The sequence below is a fragment of the Lasioglossum baleicum genome, chromosome 19 (assembly GCF_051020765.1).
Source record: "Lasioglossum baleicum chromosome 19, iyLasBale1, whole genome shotgun sequence".
Taxonomy (NCBI): domain Eukaryota; kingdom Metazoa; phylum Arthropoda; class Insecta; order Hymenoptera; family Halictidae; genus Lasioglossum; species Lasioglossum baleicum.
Window position 1 is genome coordinate 2,214,398 of NC_134947.1, and position 20,976 is coordinate 2,235,373.

The following is a 20,976-nucleotide window of genomic DNA, read 5'->3' on the forward strand; positions in this document are numbered from 1 at the left end:
CTCGCGAGAGTGCATCCGGCACTCGGTTGAGGGCCCCCTGCCGATATACGACTTCGAAGTCGTATTCGAGGAGTTGTAAAGCCCATCGCGCCAACCTCCCCGAGGGGTTTTGTAATTTGCGCAGCCACCGTAAGCTATTGTGATCCGTGATCACCGTGAATTTATACCCCTCCAGATACGGCCTAAATTTCTGTACCGCCCAGACTATCGCTAAGCATTCCAACTCCGTGGCCGAATACTTTCGTTCCGGCAGCGTAAGAGCGCGACTCGCGAATGCAATTACTTTCTCAGTACCGTCGATCTCCTGTGTCAGCACAGCGCCTAACCCGACAGTACTCGCGTCGGTTTGTACCGTAAATGGTACTTCGAAGTCCGGACAGGATAGTGTCGGTGCGGTAGCTATCATTTCGCGGAGGGTTTCGAAGGCGGATTGCTGTCCGTCCTCCCAAACCCACTCGCAATCCTTCCGAAGCAGTTGGTTTAACGGCTCCGCAAGTGTAGCGAATCCCGGGATGAACCTCCTATACCAGGAAGCCATCCCTAAGAAACGCCGCACTTGCTTCACGTTCTTCGGGGCTGGGTATGACACAATCGGTTGGATTTTATCCGGATCGACCGTTAAGCCTTCTCTGCTGACAACAAAACCCGGCAGCTTTTATTCGGTCTAACACGCGTTTCAACCAGACTAGGTGTTCCTCGAACGTTTTTGTGACGATGATTACGTCATCTAAATAAGAAAACGCGTGGGGTTCCATTTCAGGCCCAATCAGACGGTCTAGTAATCGTTGAAATGTAGCCGGGGCTCCTGTCAGCCCATACGGCATTCTACGGAAATGAAAAAGACCTTTACCCGGCACCGTAAACGCGGTTATCTCGCGACTGTTCGATTCCAACGGGATCTGAAAGTAGGCCTGACTGAGATCGAGGGTCGAGATGTATTTTGCGGATCGCAGTTTATCCAATATCTGAGTCATGAGCGGTAAGGGGTACGCGTCTTTCCTCGAGACCTCGTTCACCTTTCTAAAGTCCAAACAGAAACGATACTTCCCGTTGGGCTTCTTAACCATGACTATTGGGCTTGACCAGCCACTCTGTGACGGCTCTATTATGCCGTCCGCCAGTAAGGTGTCAACTTCGGCGTAAATTGCCTCCTGAATCTTCGGAGAGACGGCATAATAGCGCTGTTTAATGGGTGGGTGACCGTCCACGTCTATTCGGTGGCTGATCAAGTCGGTCAATCCCTTGATCTTTTTAAACTCCGGCAGCTCGGTCTCGAGGAATTTCGTTAACTGATCTTGTTCCGCATCACTCAAGATCTGTAACCCACAACATACGGCGGCTGGCGAAGCGTCATCGAAGGGAAATTTCTCATCCGGGTGAGACGCAAAATACCAGATTGCCTTATGAAACTCTGCAACAATCCCGAAGAGTACAATCGAATCGGTACCCAACAGGAGAGGGGTCACGAGACGTTCCAAAACGCGCGCCGAGATCTGGTGTTCCTTTTTTCCAATTTTCAATACGAAACGGGCCCGCTCGACGGCTCGATTGATTGTCCCCGTGGCCAGGAGGAAGTAACACGGCTTTTCTGTATCTTCTATGGATACTACGCCGTCGTCAACCTGTTCTAATACTTCCCTACTAACGAAAGTGATCGACGACCCCGAATCCACTAGGGCGCGAACCGGCAGCGTTCCTATCAGTGTTTCGACAGTTAATAGTGGCGGTCTCTTTTCTCCGAATGGTAATACTCGGGCCTAATACTAATTCCGGCGGAGTCCCTCTGGCCCCTTCGAGTAACTCCTCCCCCCGTTTCCCGCTGACCTTTCGCATTTCCGGCAGTTCTGTCTGGTTATGCCCGGCGCTCCACACCCGTAGCAATGTATTTGCGGGGCTTCCCGGCAATCCCGCGACCTATGTCCTATCTTCCGACAGTTCCAGCACTCGAACGACGAATCCCCGGTGGCGCGTTGTCTGTCGCGCGTCGGTTCTGTTCGCCGCTCGGTGTTCGCGGTTTCTCCCGGTTTCCCGGGTGGGGTTCTATACGATTGGTCCCTCGACTCTGACCGGTAGCCCGATTCCCTTCGCCCGGCAGCTGAAAAATTTTTCGCGCACGGCGCTAAAGAGTCCCGTTTACCCGGTCCGAGACGGGATTTTCCGTATTCGGGGTTGGGTGATCGGTTACTCGTTTCGCCACTTCCGGCAGCTATCGCGTTTGCGTATTCGAATTGCACGTTCCTCCCTCTCCCCGGTTGTTTATGAGAGGCGTGGCGGTTGGGGTCATACGCGAATATCGGATGGGCCATCTCTGATGGCTTCGGATTACGTTTTAATTTCTGACTATCGGATTCGCGTTCAGCCACTATTAACGCCTTCTCCAGCTGAGGGAATCTGGTGATATTGGCTAACGAAATCGCGTTTCTAATGAGCGGCTTCGCTCCCCAGTATGTCCGATTCACCTTCTTATCCTCCGGCCACGGTGGTACTAATCTATCGAACATCCCTCCCATGCTCGTGAGGTAGTCGCGAACGGGTTCATGTTCCCCTTGCGAACGATCTTTAATGTTTCGCGTTAAGGTGTCCTGGTATTCCGGGTCGCCGAAATAATCCCAGAACTCGTGTACGAACTCGGTCCACGTATCTATTTCCGCGGCCCTCCTCTTGTACCAGTGTAATGCCGTACTCTCCAAACAGACGGTCAGGCAGCGGAGCAAATATCTATCCGGGATGTTGCTGTTTCTCCGGTGATCCTCGAGGCGTTCGAGGAAGGCTGCAGAGTCTTCCCCGGGCGCCCCGGAAAATTTTGTACGCCACCGCCGCATGACCTCCGTTAACGGAGTCCCCCGGCAATACATTTCCCCGCTGATACCCGGGGAGGGTTGCGTCGAGGTTCTAGGGAAAGTTTCCGGCCTCCGTTCTTCGGTATTCCGCGGAGGGGAATACGAGGGTTGTGGTGCTTTTCTATCGAAGAGCGGTACCGGTAGATTGAAGTTGCGCGGTGGCGACCTCCCCTCCTCGGCCCGCTCCAAGTCCGAGGCTATCGCGTCCGGATTATCCTCCCCGTCCGCGCCATCTTCGTTCTGGGAAAAGTAGTCGTATTCGTCCCCCTCCGGTCGGCCCGGTTCCAACATGGTTTCCCGGCAGCGCAAAACCCTTGACCGTTCGACTTCCTAATCTCGTCCTAATCTGCCCCGGCAATAAACACGGCGTGTTTATAGTGTCGGTTGTACTCGGGCGAGATAATCCCTCTCGAAGGTCTCGCTTCCCAACGCGCGAACAAAAGGAACCCAGTCTCGACCGCGTCTCGCTAACAACACGCGCTTCAAAAAAAAATTCTCGAATTCCGACAGTACTACACCGGGTGGCCTAAATGCTTTCCTATCCCGGCAGCGTGAATATATTCTCTCGACAAATCGCAACTTCTCCAGCAATTCTCACAAAACCGTACCGATGTAACTCGCAAAAGTCTCTCGTAAATCCAAAAGTGGTGATCGTTCAACGATCTCGCTAATGAACGTTTCTGCCCGGCAGCTTTCCAAACCGGCAGCAAAATATCGTTCCGCAAATAATTTTATCACCCTTAGGTGATCGCAAAGGGCCGCTCCTTCCGGCAGCTAATAGCCCGTATCGCAACAGAATTATATTTTGGTGAGCGTAAGAATTTCGAACGATAATCACAAAACGACACGTGACGTTACTTTCTACGACGGCACAGCTTCCTAACACGCCCCGTCCATCACCACAGTTTATATCGGGTTCCTCCGTATCAGAGGAACCACACACAAAAAAAATATACACAAAGTTCAACGATAATTTGCAAATGTTCACGAAATATGGGGGTCTCCTCGGTGCTATACTGGGGTCCGAACGCGTCGGAGCCGCAGAAAAAAAAATTCAATAAATTAAGACCGACCACGACATAAATATTAAAAAAAAACAAATAGATCACACGAAATAAATTAGATATTACAGAAAACAAAGCTAGATTCTAATGAGGAGAATAGCGCGAAAGTCAGAGAGTGTGAAGAATAAGCAAGTAGGATAAGAAGAGAAAAGAAAAGTAGAGAAAAGGAAAGAGAAGAGTGAGAAGAGAACAAAAGTATGAAATGAGAAAAAGAGAGAAGCAATAGAGAAAGTAAAGAAGAGTGGTCGCTATTCTCACCCGAAAATTCAAAATTATTTACAATTGATATTTACAATTTAAACTCGAATGTACGAGAAAAAAAAAAATTTTCCAACAATAAATAAAGACAACACCCGATCAAATAAATAATAAGAACAACTACGGAAGAATAAATATCAAAGTTAAAGAAATGATTGAACGATAAATAAATAGCACGGGGAAGACCGAATTAATCAACATGGCAGATATTCATTTGTAATCAAAATTGTTCATTTCCACACCGAACCTCATGGATTATACTAGAAACACTTCACCGAAGTCGCATGCCCAATCTCCTCTTACAGAGAACAGTTTACCATTCTCCTTGAGCAGAATTGCGCATGAGACAACTGATCGCGTTGCTAGTTATTCTCAGCTCGATGTGCGTTCCATAGCAAAATTACACCGCAAAAGAAAATATTTCAAATATCACATAATAAATGAATTCAATTAAATAATCAGATGCAACAATACACAATCAAAACCGGCAGCTGTAGTTGAAATCAATTTCGGAAATTTACATCCGAAATTAAATTCAATCACCACCACAACAAATCAAATAAATTCCCGTGAGGACAAGGTAACATAAGAAATGTGCTCGTTTCGTTGGCTCTGCGAAGGTCGTAAACGTTTCACGGTCGGAACGTGTGTTTGTCTTTCGACGCCTGTACGGCCTCGCTCGCGTACCGACTTTGTTCGTTCGACGAGAAGCAAATTGAAAAAGTCGAATACTACGTGAGAGCCTCGCGTCGTTCCGCGTATCTCTTTTCGAATCAGCCCTTTTACAAGTCGCTTTTTCAGCGAGAGGTCCCTGTTCGGGCGCCAAATTTGTCACGTCGTTTCTCGTTTCTCACGAAACGATAGCGACACCGAGTATTTACAGGCGTTTCCGCCGGGCCACGTTCGGCCGCGCGAAACGTGGTCCACTCGGGACAAAAAATTGTACGCAGGCTCGTCGTCTCTCAAGATATCTTACGTGAAGCTCGGGCGCCAGGCACCGAAGGTGCCACGCGAAATCCGCTAATAATCACCGCGAGAGAGAGAGAGAGACCGACATACGAGCCTGCGACAATCGAAATTACGCGAAGATGTTCACGAATGGTCGCAGGATTCTACGCGGGTCGAACACGAGGCATTCCCCGCGGCGGGAAGGTTTCTCACGCAATAAACACTCTCGTACTATCTTGGTTAACACAATTTATTGTTTCGATGTTATAATGACGCAGCCGGCAGCGACCGGCAGCGTTTTGAGGTTAACCGGCGCGTAACAGGTGTTCGGCAACGAGAGCTCGTTGTACGCGCGCTTCGACCTTTCCTGGTCCGTTTCTGTTCGCTACGAATCCGGCAGCAACGTGATTTTATTGTCGGCGTTCACGATTTTCGCGTTTTACGCCCGAATTCGGATGGAATACGCGTTATCATTAGCTTCTCGCCGGCGGAACAAGTCGCGGAAATACGACGAGAGCACGTGGCGGCGTCGCACCGTGGGACGACTCGAGGTTCGAATTTAAACGATCAAGATACGCGGATCCTCGAAAAGAAATGGCGCCTAGCACTCGAAAAACCTCCTTCACCTCGTATAGCGAGGTCAACTATACTCGGATCCTCGCTAACCGACCTCTGGCACTAGCACCCGCGAAATTCCTCGCGCTCTTGATCTCCGACGGATTCTCGCCGTTTGCGGATTACTTTGAACCCGTCTCGAACACCGGCAGCTACGAATTCCCGTCGGTGCTTCTGCAACGCGATCGCGGACACGACACACTACCGAGCCAACGCGAGAAGAATCACTTTAACGAAAAGAGAACTGGCGAAAGCTTACCCAGGGTAACGGTTGATGTTCGCTTCCTCGTCCCTCGTTTCCGGCAGCGTTTCTTCGTGAGATTACAAAATACTTAGAATTACGCAATCGTACAAATTCTACTCGCGACTTTCGGTATCTCGAGCCAACGAAGAAGTGATCCTTCGCTGCGTGTCTCGGGAACGCGGAAGAGAAGCGTCCCCCCCTTGCCGCTCTGATCCCCCCGCACGCAGTTCGACCTATCGCGGATAGATTTTCGGACAGGGCCTAGCCCTGCGTGACGGTCCCTGGCGCTCGGCGATTCGGTGGTTCTCCGGCAGCGTCGCGTAGGTATTGGCTGCTTCCCGCAGAGGTGATCGACAGGAGCCAATCCGGCAGCGATCCGGTTTCTCTCCGGATGAGGCGACGGCAAGACAGCTGAGATTCCTTGCTTGGCATCGTCCGTCCTTGTCGGCGCCTCCAGGTTGATTTTCCTGTGCCCCGTCGATTCCTCTTTCCTCGCGGTGTTGCAATTGTCGCCGGCGCCGGTCTCTGTGTTTTCCTCGGCGGGAGAGGTGCTTCGGGTCCCCCCTGGGGCCCGACTACGGTCCTGCAGATACGCGTCGCGCAATTGGCGCGACGCTCAAAAATATTAGAACTCGCCCATGGGTCTCGTTCGCACCCAGGGCGAGCGCTCGCCACGGCGCCTCTCGTGTATTAGGCTGCCAGAGGGTGACCCGGTCTTCCGATAAACGGCATCGGGTGACGTTGGCAAAACTGCCACGTCACACTACAAACAGCTGTTAGGTTTGAATTGTTTGTGACTTCGAGCCCATAAACTTGCCGAATATTCTTTAGATATTCTGAAATAAGGGTCGACAGCGTTTGTCTTAAAATTACACCTTTCACGTAGCGAGAAAACATTTTCCATTTGTTTATGTCCAACGCGAGTAGTCGAATACATTGCCCCGTACGAGCGATAGGGGAACAGCGTTACCGCCCTCTACTACGCGATTGTAGGGGGTGGCAAGACGCTATCACGTATGGGTCCGAACTGGTGACATTGTATTGATGCGAGCCTGAGAAGAAGCCTTCCCAGGCAGGAGTACGGTGGCGTGTCTAGGTTCGAATGCGCGGCCGATTCGGTCAGAGTGGAGGAGGCAGGTCTCGTTCCATAAATATTGGCTACAGCGGCCACACATACTATGTAGCGTACAACGTCCAAGTCAAAACATTGGGACTACGAGCGCGGTTGTGGTGGGGATAGGGCGACTTTATGATAGGCGCGATCTGTTTAGGTGTCGTCCGGGGCTGTTCTCGATGGAGGAGATGTTTACGACAGGTCATTACTATTGAGCTGGAAAACGACAGTTTCTCGGACAACACTTGTTTTTTTTTTACGTGGGTCCACTTCGCTTTACAATGTGATATAACAATTTTCCAGATTGGTATTACAATGTGAAAGATGTACTTATGATTTAAATGGATAAATTACAATCTTTGAAAAATGATTGGATATAACAACAAGCCTTAATATTAGGTTCCGTTATGAAAATATCAATATTTAGGGGTAATCGGTAGCCCATTTTACTTAAAGATTCCAAAAGTTTTTGTCTTTGGACGTCATATTTTTCACATTGCCATATGACGTGGTTTAATGTTTCGTCACTTTGATTAAAACTACACATACCGTTAGAGATTATATTTACACGCGCCAATGAAGCGGCTAAATGATAATGATCCGCCCGCATCCTATTAACCGTAATAGAAAAACACCTCTTAAGTTTTTTATGGGCAAACCAGGGTAGGGAACTGATGCGGTAAAAGCTTTGGAAGTAATCTTTGCCCTTGAATAGCCCTTGCCTCTTGATTATTTCAATGGATTTCTCTTTGGTCTGTTTCTTATATATTTCATATAAATCCGTGAACGGGACTTTCGTAAAATTAAGGGAGGTCGAGGAAGTAGCCAACTTGGCTGCCTTGTCCGTGTCTTCGTTACCCTGAATACCGGAGTGCGATGGGACCCAGAATAATTTGACATAACTTTTATGTTTATTTCTAATGAAAAGGTTATATTTCCTTTTTATTTCAAAAATGTATGAATTCGTCTTAATGTTAACTACAGGGGATTGTATAGCCATCAAACAACTAAGAGAATCCGAAAAGATATGAAAATTGTGGTTATCGTGTTCTAATGCAATATCAAAGGCATCACTTAGAGCTAAACATTCGGCAGTGTATATAGATGCGAGAGGATTTATAGAATGCATTATTGTCAAGTCAAGCTCCGGACAAATGCAGGCTGAACCAACACAATTGGCTCCAGAAATTTTACTGCCATCGGTATATATTGTGTAGATGTTTGTATTTTTGCATACTTCGTTGAAAATAACCGAAGAGTTATTGGTATCTTTAGCTATGAGACCCAGTGAATTATCAAAGGGTATGGAAGTTGTACAGGTTGTAAAGTCGTAGCTGTAAACATTTAGGCTATCCTGTGAATCTATCACATCGGTTTCTAAAACAGAAATAAGGCAATTGCAAATTATTCTATGATTGTTAGAGACTCTTTTCCTTTTGACTAGATCGTAATATTCTCTAATGCACTTAGAGGTAAGAGAGTTGCGGTGAGCTAGAGTCTTAGACAAAAAACAACATCCTAAATAAACAGCGCGTTCCTTAATCAACGTCAACTTGGACTCCCCGATTAGAATGTTGGTCGGAGTGGTCACCCGATAGCCTAGTGCAATTCTTATTGCACTGTATTGTAGTCTCTCCAGTTTTTCGGAAAGGAAACTACTCGAGGGGAAGAAAATAAAGGATCCATAGTCAATAACAGAGCGAATGAAACTCTTGTAAAGCGTGATCAGGGTTTCTGGGTCCGATCCCCACCAAGTGCCGCGAAGATATTTAATAATGTTCAAAGCTCTGGAACATTTATTTATGACAAAGTCTGGATGCCCTTTAAACGATAGACGATGATCAAATATGATTCCCAAAAAGCGAGCAGATTCACAAGATTCTATACAACAATCTTGAAATATGATTTTGGCAGGGCCAGGGATAGGTCTTTTGTTGTTAAATCGTATCAACTTAGTTTTATGTGGAGAGAGTGCTAGGCCAAGTTTATTGAGATTTCCACTAATTAAGTTAATAGCATTAACTAATGAATTCTGGGCCCACTTCACAGATTTAAATTTGACATAGACCGCAATGTCATCGGCCAATTGAGAGACATAAATATTCTTGGAAATACCTACCTCAAGTGAAGAAACATACAGGGTGTCCCAAAACTCGTGAAAATCCCGAAAGGGGGTGGTTCCTGAGACCATTCTAAGAGACATTTTCCTTTGCACCAAAGTCAACTGCGACTTTGTTTAGGAGTTATTAACGAAAAACACGGACCAATCAGAGCGCGCCCTGACCCGGCGCCGCTAAGCGAGTGTCGCGGTACGCCGTGACATCGCATCGTGACGGCGCGGCGGCCCAGGCGCGCTCTGATTGGTCCGTGTTTTTCGTTAATAACTCCTAAACAAAGCCGCAGTTGACTTTGGTGCAAAGGAAAATGTCTCTTAGAATGGTCTCAGGAACCACCTCCTTTCGGGATTTTCACGAGTTTTGGGACACCCTGTATAGCACGTAGAGCAAAGGGCTGAGCACTCCACCCTGCGGGACACCCTTAAAAACCAATCGAGGTTCCTTCATAGAGTTACTTGTAAAAATTTTCCTTTCGTGGGTTAAGAATTTGATAAACTTAAGGAGTTTATTAGAGCACCCCAAATCTGCCAGTCTCGTTAATAAGATGGAACTTCTAACATTATCAAAGGCACCCTGTACATCGAGGAAAGCCGTTAGAACTTCCTTTTTTTCAATGAAGGCCTCTTCAATTTTCAGGGTCAAATTTACCAAATTGTTACAGCAGGATTTCCCTCCCCTAAAGCCCATTTGACTTGCAGGAATAAGTGAGTTGTGCTCAGCCCACCATTGCATCCTGGTCTTGACCATGGTCTCAAACAGTTTGCATAAGCAAGACGTTAAAGAGATGGGTCGAAGACCATTTCCCTCTGCTTTTTTTATAAAGTGTACGTACGATTTCTTCCAACTTGAGGGGAAATTATTTGCAGCATACATTTGATTATAAATGTCCAAAAGCAGTAGTTTGAATTTGAGCGGAAGTCTCTTTAGAATTTCGTAATCAATTCCATCAAGGCCAGAAGCCGACTTGAAATTTCTAGAGCCAAGAGCAACATTAAATTCGAGGAATTCAAAAGGGCTATCCAAAAATTCATTATCACCACAGGAAGGAAGCCAATCAGGATTTGTTTGGACCCAGGGAGGACTAATATTATTCAAAACTTCATCACACTCTGAATTAGGCTGAAGGTTCTCAGAAATAGCTGAACCAGTGGCTCGGACCCACCTATTCTTAAAAATTTTGCATTTATTCCAAACATAACTGGGATTTGAGCGAATATTGATACTTTCATGAAATTTCTTAAAACTTTCTCTTTTTTTGTTTTTAAACATTTTTTTGGTCTGAGCCACAAGTTTCTTATAATTGAGCAAATCCTCAAGATTTTTGGTGTGTTCCCATTTTTTAAAAGCTCCTGGACGAAGCCTCTTTGCCCTGTCGCAATCACCGTCCCACCAACATACAGGTTTCGAATGATGCGTTACATTGCTGTATTTACGTGTAGGAGTACACAGCGAGACGGTGTTAGAAATTATTTCTGTGAAAAATTCGTATTTAGTCTGGGGAGACAGCAGCTCATAATCGTCCGTAAGAAACTTTGAGAATTGAGATTCTAATATATTCTCAAATTTGTCCCAATCAGTTCTGATTGATTTTAACTTAAACGACTGTTTTTTGTAGAGGTGTTTTTCAGTATCATAGGTAATTACAAGATGAAAGTGATCCGAACCCAAAGTTTCATCACACACCTCAACGTGTATTTTGTCGGAAATGTCAATTGTTGAGAAAATCAAGTCTAAATTAGACCTGTTATCTCTGTACAAATCGATGTGCGTGAGAGAACCATCATTGTGCAAGAAAAGGTCAAAGGCCTCCGCAGAATTATTCAATCTAGCCCCATTAGCGCCAGTAAAGCTACAATTCCAAATTTTGTTATGCGAGTTAAAATCACCCATAAAGATACAGTTAGAATTGGGTGCGATATTTTTGAATATTAAATCCCACTGATCCTGCGTAAGGGATTGACCCGGGGTTCTATAACAGGCTAAAAGATTGAGTGGAGGATTGACCTGTGATAATTGAACGCCTAGTAACTCTACGGAGTTGTTAGGGGAAAGGAGGTTCTTAATTTTACAAAACGCAATATTTTTACGAATAATCATGAGTATACTACCTCCTCTAGAATAAGATCTGTCTTGCCTAATGGTAAGAAAGCCTGGAAAGTTCCCAAAATTATTATCCGGAGATAACCAGGTTTCCACACTGACCAGAATATCGACGTCTTGTAGCATATACTGAATGTCCTCGGTACGTTGTCTGACGCTCCTTGTGTTCCAAAAAATAATTTTTAAAGAGCAGGGCACCATAATTGACTTTTCTGTCGTAGTAAATAAATTGATGACAAACTAGAACTCGTCCACAGAACTGAGGTCTTCATTTGATGAGCATGGTGTATAGATGGTGTTAGATAAGCGATTTATAATTCTGTGAATGCGACTCCTCAGTTTCCTGCTGAGTAGACGAGAACTGATTTCCGAAAGCATATTAATAAGTGCAGGGATGTCAACAGTAAAACTCCGGGCTTGCGCGTGAATGTCATGCCGCTCAAAGCTTGAAGCCAAGAATTCTGTGATGCCGTCTATGTCCAATGGTAAACCATGAGTATTTTCCAGGATGAAGTCTTTGGCCGGCGAAAGCAGTGATGAAATATCATTGGCAGAAGAATTTGTAACAGATTGTGTCTTCTTTTTATTTAACTTTTTATTTAAATCAGCTGGATCTGGAATATCATTATAGCTTATTGTAGACTGAGTTAGAGCTCTTTTATTCTGAGGAGGAGGAGGCATTGAGGGATTTAAATCCGGAGTAGCCTCTTCCTGTGATACGGTCAAAGGTCCTGTGTTATTGTCCTCAGCTTTTTCATGGGCCGATATGTTAGCCTCCGATTCTGTGATATTAGATTCGGTCGATACACGAGCTTCATTATTGCAGAATTTAGCGAGATGACCTTTTTCCTTGCACAGGAAGCACATCAGTTTCTCCATGGATAAATAAATCCAATAAACTGTGTTGTCGTAAGAAAATGACAAAGACGCAGGAACCTTGTTTATGTCTTCCGGATTGATAAATAATTGTCTGCGAAAGCTTAGAATATGGGAGAAGCCAGGATCGTGAATTCCTGCTTTAATAAAACTGATAGGAGAAACCGGTGAAATGTTAACCTTGGCAAGTTCCTTTAATATTATCTCGTGCGGTATAATAGGACACACATTGGAAAGAATTATCCTTTTAGCTTTTGTGATAAGCGGTCGAAAGGTCAACGAGTGTGATCCAATATTAATCTTGCTATGATCATCCGTTAGTTTGTCTGCAATCTCTTTAGTACTCAGGTATAAACATACCTGGCCCTGTGAGATTCTTGATACGAATCTTATATTGTTAGGGCCTATTAATTTTGCTACTGCCACCGTGTAGTCATGAATCGTTACTCCATCAACTGAATCAATAATTATTGCTTGTTCCTTGGTGGGGTATGAGATTTTCTGAGCTATTTGCGCATATGAAACCGTAGGTGTGTTGTTCATTATCGTTAAATTCATGATGAAATGAGAAAGTAGAAGTCGCGGAAGCTCCTGTAATCAGAGGCTTCGCTCCCTTACTAAATGTAGAGTGAGAGAGAGAGGAATGACCCCTCTCTCAGAAACGTAAACACTAGGACTCAGAGGACGCACACCGCACAGATACAGACTAATGCTCACACAATAACACGTAAACACAAATAGACGGAGCACTCGAAAGTACGTCTGTCCTCTACGACGGTTCGCACCGAACTCCCGACAAATAATTTGTTCTGCAACAAATAAAAAAAAATTAATCATAATAAAAATAACATAGGAGACCTAGTTGGGACCGGAGATTGAAAACTGTTCTGATAAGTACTTATTTATAATTTGAACCATTTTTAAAAAATAAATGCATTTTTATAATATGTCTCTACATGCATTATATTTGAATTATCATCTTGATAACAATTTATTGTTGAAGCAATTGTTTGAATCGACATTATTACGGAAATGATAATGTAAACAATGAATATGGAATAGCTTCACCAAAAAAGTTCAAATCGTACAGTACAATATTTAAAAAGTTTACGTTTTTTTTTTTAGGACACTACACTTTGTCCGATACTGGATATATGTGATTCCGGTGAAATGAACTATTATAGTATGTTACTCACCCATAGCAATTCGGTCTCTGTTGCGGACGATGAGTATTTATGGCAAAGAGGCGGCGGCTGGACGATCCAAGTGGGACCACTTTCCCATTGATGGGAACCCAAACGTTGTCGCGGCTGCTGTCACGAAAGAGGCGGATGGCGGCACTGCATTGTAACTCCTTCCCGCGGGTGGTAACGGGGCCGCTGTCGGGGCCGCTGTCGGGGCCGCGGCTTCAGCTACGGCTTCAGCTGCGGCTTCAGCTGCGGCTTGGCGGGCCGCAAACCTGCTGGCCTTCTCTTGGACTGCCTCAAGGGTCGCAACCCGGGCGTTAGATTCTGCGAACGCTTGACGGATTCTGGTGAGCTCCGCTGACACCTGGTGGTAATCCGCGTCCGCTGCCGTTGGGATGAAATGTGGCTGCGGCGATTGTAGTATAAGTCGGTTGAAGGAGTCCATCTACATTGTGAAAAAAAACAAATTAATCAAAACACTAACACACACTCAATAAATATTCAAAATATCTGGCCAAGTAGTAATAAAAAGTACAGTAAAGTCGCGATTCTTGTCAAAGAGCCTGTGTTCTGCACGGACAACTATCTCATACTAACACTAATGGAATACTATAGTCGAATAAAAAGAGACTGAAATAATTCTAATAAAGATCTTCATTTATTAAATTATTTATTCTGATACTTTATGAATGTTCCGGCCGATCTAGACCCGGCTGATCCACTCCAACCGACATCGCGTAGTCGAGCGGATGACGTCACGTCAGCCGCTCGACCCCCCACTTCGCGATACGCCGAACGCGTGATTTTTCGGTTACGCACCTGCTGATCGAGATCACCAGATCACTGTTAACGGCCACCGCGGATCTACCTTCAGTACACCGCTCTCGCGTAACCGCTACTCGAGTCGAATTATTCAGTCGTGGCACCGCATTCTCACATCGTTTAATATATCTCATTGTTGTGATTTGTCGAGTACGCTCATTAAACGTGTGTGTTAAACAACGAGTACTAGCTGCAATTTATAAACCACTGAATCCCACTGATCCTCGTATCCGATCTCCAACATTTTTGGTCCTTCGAGCCGGATTGATCGGCGGCTCTCAGCATCTCCTTGAGATCATAATCAGTGGGTAACGCAGTGGTGAAAACGCAGCAGTACACGCGTGCGAGTTACAGGAAAATCGCACGGGACTTTCAAATCGTCGCCGTAACCGTTAGCGCCCGCTCGCGTGTTTGTGTTGTGTCGCCCTCGAGTGTGTCGTGACCTCGCGCTCGTCACATTCAAAATGACAACGGCCAAATCGCTCTTCGCGTTACAATTCGAACTATACACGAACATCGGGAAAACCATCGCCAATACAAAGAAGAAGGGAATGGCCAACATCACCGACACCTATCTACATGTACGGTTGAAGGCACTCTCTCGCAACTGGGATGACTTCCGTGCAAACCATGTGAAGCTCCTCAGGCTATGCACCGCCGAGCAACGAACGCATGACTATTTCGTCCGTAACCTGCGTGACGAGTGTGAGACCCTGGTCAACGCCACCGAAGCCACGCTGCGCAACATACTTGAGGAGCTCTCAACTCGCGCATTCGACTCGAACGATGAGCCAAGCTCCGACTCAAAATCTGTCGCGACAACGCAGAAGCCGCGACTGTCCAGCGCTCATTTGCTGCACCCTACGTCGCAGCTTGACGCCTCCAACGACACCCTCGCATCAACATCCATGGAGTCAGCACCGACAGGCGAGCCATCATCCGTAGCCGCTCATCAAGTCACTACAGCCTCGTCCGATGGTACTGCTGCTCCGTCCGATGCTCCTGACCACAGCACCCGTCGAAGCCATCGCCGCCACCGAGGACCGCCTCCAGGAGCACGTCCTGACTTACACCGCTTGCGCGTCCGCTCTTATGTTCTCGCGTCTCCACTCTCGCGAGTGCGTGCCTCCACTTGTGCGCGTTCGCGCCTCCGCTCTCGCGCTCCTGCGCTCCCGTGTCTCCGCTCATGCACTCGTGCACTCTTGAGCCTCCGCGATTGCACTCTCGGGCCTCCGCGTTTCCACTCTCGGACTCCCGCAATGGCACTTACGTTCCTTCGCTCGTGCGCCATCGCGCCTCCAGTTTCGTGTTCTCGCACCTCCGCTTGTGAGATCTTACGCCTCCGCTCGTGCTCCATTGCGCCTCCGCCTTCGTGCTCTCGAACCTCCGCTTGGACGAACTTGCGGCTCCGCTTGTGCGCCATCGCGCCTTCGCTCGTGCGCTCTCGCGCCTCCATTCGTGCGCTTTCGTGCCTCCGCTCTTCCACTTTCGTGTCTCCGCTAGTGCGTTCTCGCGCCTCCGCTAACGTGATCTCGCACCTTCGCTCGCGCGCTCCAGCGCCACCGCTCTCGTGCGCTCACGCGCCTCCGCTCTCGTGCGCTCACGCGCCTCCGCTCTCGTGCATCCGCTCTAGTGCTCTCGCACCTCTGCTTGTGCGCTCTTACACGTGTGCTCGTGCGTTTTCACACCTCCGCTCGCGCCTCCGTGTTCGCGCTATCGCGCCTCCGCTTTCGTGTTCTCACACCTCCGCTTGTGAGCTGTTACGCCTCCGCTCGTGCGCCAGCGCGCCTCCGCTTTCGTGTTCTCACACCTCCGCTTATGGGATCTTACGCCTCCGCTCGTGCGCTACCGCGCCTCCGCGTTCGTGTTCTCGCACCTTCGCTTGCGGAATCTTACGCCTCCGCTCGTGCGCTACCGCGCCTCCGCTTTCGTGTTCCCACACCTCCGATTGTGAGCTGTTACGCCTCCGCTCGTGCGCCAGCGCGCCTCCGCTTTCGTATTGCACCTCCGCTTGTGGGATCTTGCGCCTCCGTTCATGCGCCTCCGTTCATGCGTTGTCGCGCCTTCGCTCTCGCGCCGACTCTCTCGCGCCTTCACTCTTGCGCTCTTGCACTGTCACCCTCCGCTCTGGTGCTCTCGCACCTCCGCTTGTACGCTCTCGTGTCTCCGCAGATGCGCTTTCGTGCCTCCGATCGCGCGCTCTCGCGTCTCCGCTTCCGCGCGTCCTCTCGATTGCTCTTGCGCCTCCACTCCGCTTTCATGCTCCCGCACCTCAGCTTGTGCGCTGTCTCGCCTCCGCTTTCGAGCTCTCGCACCTCCGCTTGTGCGCTACTGCTTCTCCGCTTGTGCGCTTACTCCTATGCTCGCGCACTTTCGCGCCTCCGCTCATGCGCATTCGTGCCCTCGCTCACGCGCCTCCGCTCATGCACTCTTGCGCCGCCGCCATCTCGCTACCAAGCTTCAGCGCTCGCGATCTTGCGCTCTCGTGCCTCCGCTTTCGCGCCTACGCTCACCAGCTCTTACGATCTTGTGCCTCCGTTCGTGCGCTCACGCGACTCCGTCATCGTGCCTCCGCTCGTGCGGTTTCGCGTCTCCGCTCATGCACTCTTGCGCCGCCTCTATCTCGCTACCAAGCTTCAGCGCTCGCGGCCTTGCGTTCTCATACCTCAGCTCGTGTGCTCTCGCGCCTCCACCTCGTACCTCCGTTGTCGTACTGTCGCTCGCTATATTCAACAACCCCGCGTCTATTGCCGAGACTGCGTCTCGGCAAGGGGGGGAGTAATGTTCCGGCCGATCTAGACCCGGCTGATCCACTCCAACCGACATCGCGTAGTCGAGCGGATGACGTCACGTCAGCCGCTCGACCCCCCACTTCGCGATACGCCGAACGCGTGATTTTTCGGTTACGCACCTGCTGATCGAGATCACCAGATCACTGTTAACGGCCACCGCGGATCTATCTTCAGTACACCGCTCTCGCGTAACCGCTACTCGAGTCGAATTATTCAGTCGTGGCACCGCATTCTCACATCGTTTAATATATCTCATTGTTGTGATTTGTCGAGTACGCTCATTAAACGTGTGTGTTAAACAACGAGTACTAGCTGCAATTTATAACCCACTGAATCCCACTGATCCTCGTATCCGATCTCCAACAATGAATATATTTGAAAACTCTCGGACGACCTTTCAATCTTTGCGCCTGGGCACGCGAGAGGATTCGAGCAACGAACAGGGAATCTTATTATCCTGAAAATCCTAACTAAAAGAATCCGTTAAATTTTGTATAGGCTAACGTTCTTGTATTCTTGCATAATGATTCTATTTTCAATTCAACATTTAATATGAACTTACAAATCACACATTTAATTATGAATAGGGTAGTGAAACTTTATTGTCGGAAATGAAAAAAGTGTAATAGAAGTTCATTTGTATGAATTCTTTAAATTCTTTGGTAAAATGAATTCTTTAATTTCTTTAGTGCAATGAATTCTTTAAATTCTTTTTAAAATAAAATATTCAAAAACCCTCGGACGACCATTTAGACAAAGCAAAATTTCAAAATAATGGCAAAAATACTTTACCAAATGTAAAGTACTAGTGGAAGTAATATAGGTTAATAATTTGCTTCGTCTAAAGAATCTACCCGTCGCGAATCGTCTTTTTGTACGTGATATCAAATATTTTCGAGCAATTCAAAGTAATTTTGCGACGAGGCGATACCTCGTCACGAACATCATCTGAACAGGAGCGACCGCTCGCACCTATATTTATACATTTTCTCGACACCAGCGCGCGCCAATCACCGCCGAGACCAAGCGCGCGCCAATCGGAGAGCACCGCGGCCGCTCGACCGAGAGCGGCACTCTCCATGGTCCGCGCTTTCGCGCGCTATATAAGTCGCGCCGGAATACAAAGCGAGCGGAGTCCGCCTGGAACCACTCCCGTGCACACCGGATCGTACGAGCCCTTTTCAGAGCTATACATCCGTCCAGAACACAGGCTGGAAGCACGAGTTCCAGGAGACGACTCTCCACCGTGTCCCCGGCTCCCGGAGATCGCCGTGCCATCGCCTTGGCTGGCCCGGACCCGTCGTGTCGGTGTGGTGGGCACGAATACCCTTAGGTGCCTCTAAGGTGCGTGCATCTGTAACCCGTCGCTCAGGTGCTTCTGTGTGAGGGTTGCGGCACCACTCGGCTCTCCGACCGTCCAGTACGGAGTGACTGGCCTCCGGCCCTGTCCGTGGGTCGAACCTCCGCGGTTCAACATCGCGATTTGGTGTGGCGGCGGAGGGTACGAAACTCTCAGGTGCCTCTGAGATACGTACGAACCGTGGTTTGTCCCTCAGGTGCTTCTGAGGGAAAACCGCGGCGCCTACGCTGCGTCGGGCCGTGACCTCCCACCGTATCCTGTCACCTCCCACCTCCCAGCGCAAATCCGAAGCGACTCCGCGAGGTCCCGCGCCGTCCGATACTGCGTTCCGTACCGCCGAACATTCGGAATCGTTTCCGCGAAAGCGTTCGCCGCGTACCGGTCAATTATTAATTGCTCCTGACCGCCTGATTGCTTTATAATTACCGCCGGATTATCTTTTCTGTTCACCGCCAGACCAGGGACGCCGACCCCGCTAACGAGTAGCCGTAGGCTCCATCCGCTGTCAACGCGGCCATCGAAATATATATATATATGTTTTGTTACGCGGCCGGATTCGCCGGCCTGCAGAGAGGATTTTCTGTTTGTATTATACGTTCTTTCTAAAACTCGCTGAGCGAGAATAAAGTTCTGTTTACCCGATTTCGCCTTCACTTCATTAACGTACCTGTCAGAACCCTGGTCGACTCCTGAGCTACGGGGCATCGCGAAATCGGAACGTTACATGGACAGGGACCTGCTTAAAGCGATCAGACGATACGGATTTAGAAATAGGTTTCGTCGGCAATAGCGAGCGAAGCCCGCAAAAGTCACAGGGGATAACCCCGGTTAGTGTTTGTTAAAATCCGTTCTTAATTATATACGCGTAGTTATTTATTTACCTGTGTCGTTACTGTTTAGCGCATACGCGCCCGTAGTCCACGGACCAATTTGTTCCGTTCATATTTATGTAGGCGTAATTATTTATTCAAGCGCATACGCGTCTCCAGTGCGCACCGATCACCGAAACAACCGTCGTTTCGGCGTAAAGGGACTACCGCGAGTTCCCAAATTTTTTTTTTTATTTATTTATTTATTCAGTATCAGGCGCGATTGATTGTCGATTGTCCGCACACCGGCCTGGAATAACGTCCCCGATCGGATCAAACGTTCGACTAGTCCGCGTTCTCGCGTCCGCGTCAAGGAAGCACCATGGGCGTGTCATGGGTATACCGCCTAAGGAAAGAACAGCTGATCCAGGAGCTGCACGCGCACGGAATCGGCACGGAAGGAACCGTGGTCCAGATGCGCCAAAGACTGGTGGCGTATGTCCGCCGCAATCCGGAAATCTTCTCGGAGAAATCGGAAGATGATCCGGATTATAAGGAGGAAGCCGACGTTACCAAGGATCTGCTCGACTTCCACGATGAACTAGCGGCCGGCCTATTCAACTCGAGCACCTCTACCCCGCTGCGCAATAATCAAACGGCGAGAAACGTGCCCGAATTATCTACGGCACCCGCAGCCGTAAACACGGTCATCGACCAGATGAGAAAGTGGAACTGCCACTTCGATGGCCGCGATCCACGCGGGTTCCTGGAACGAGTCAATGAACTCCAACGAGCTTACCACCTATCGGACCGACACATACTGGAGGGTTTCCCCGAGCTATTAAGGGGAGACGCTCAACTCTGGTATAGGTGTGCGGCCCCATCCGTCACCTCGTGGGCCAACCTCCAGGAGCAACTGCGGGAGTATTACCTACCGCCGGGGGAACGACGCCACCTCGATCGACAAATCGCCGATCGACGACAGGGGCCGAACGAGAAAATCTTGCCCTACGTCACGGCGATGACAACGCTGATCCGCAGACGGGGGGGATACTCTCTAGATCAGGAACTAGACGCCCTTTACTACAACATGAGGGGCGAGTTCCAGCTCCGAATCCGCAGAGACGAGGTAAAAGCGGTCATCCAGCTCATCCAGCGAGTGGGAGAGATCGAGGAAATCCTCATAACTATGAGAAAAGAGACCAGCAGTTGGCGAACAGAAGGGGCCCGGTCGTCATACGTCAAGCACGAGGCAACCCACAGAACAGCCACGGCCGTTACCACACCGTATTCCCGGACCACACACTGCTGGAAGTGTAAGCAACCAGGCCACGACCGCTTCGAATGTAAGAACCGACAATTAAAATTTTGCTCTTTCTGCGGCAGCGACGGCGTCCTAACCCGCGACTGCGAATGCCACCGCGGACTCCAGGGAAACGGGTCACTGGCCGGGCCGAATTAACATACAACCCGGCCACTGATCCTCCCGAGAACAGGATCTTCCTAGACGTTACCGTCGGCAACCACCAGACCGAGGCGCTCCTCGACTCCGGCTCCGTCTGCTCTTACGTCAACAACGCCATGGCTAGGAAGTGCGTCGCTGCAGGGTGGCAGGTAGCCAAAGAAAACACACTGGCTGCCATGGCAGACGGAACGGAGGCAGAATTAAAATGGAGTATTCGAGGAACCGGAGCTATTCACGGAGTCCCGCTGAAACACCAATACTTCGTGATGGGGTCAATGGAACACGAAGTGCTACTGGGTATGGACGCCCTGTCAAAACTAGACCTACAGATACGGGTCGGCAATCGGGACATATTCCCGGCCAAA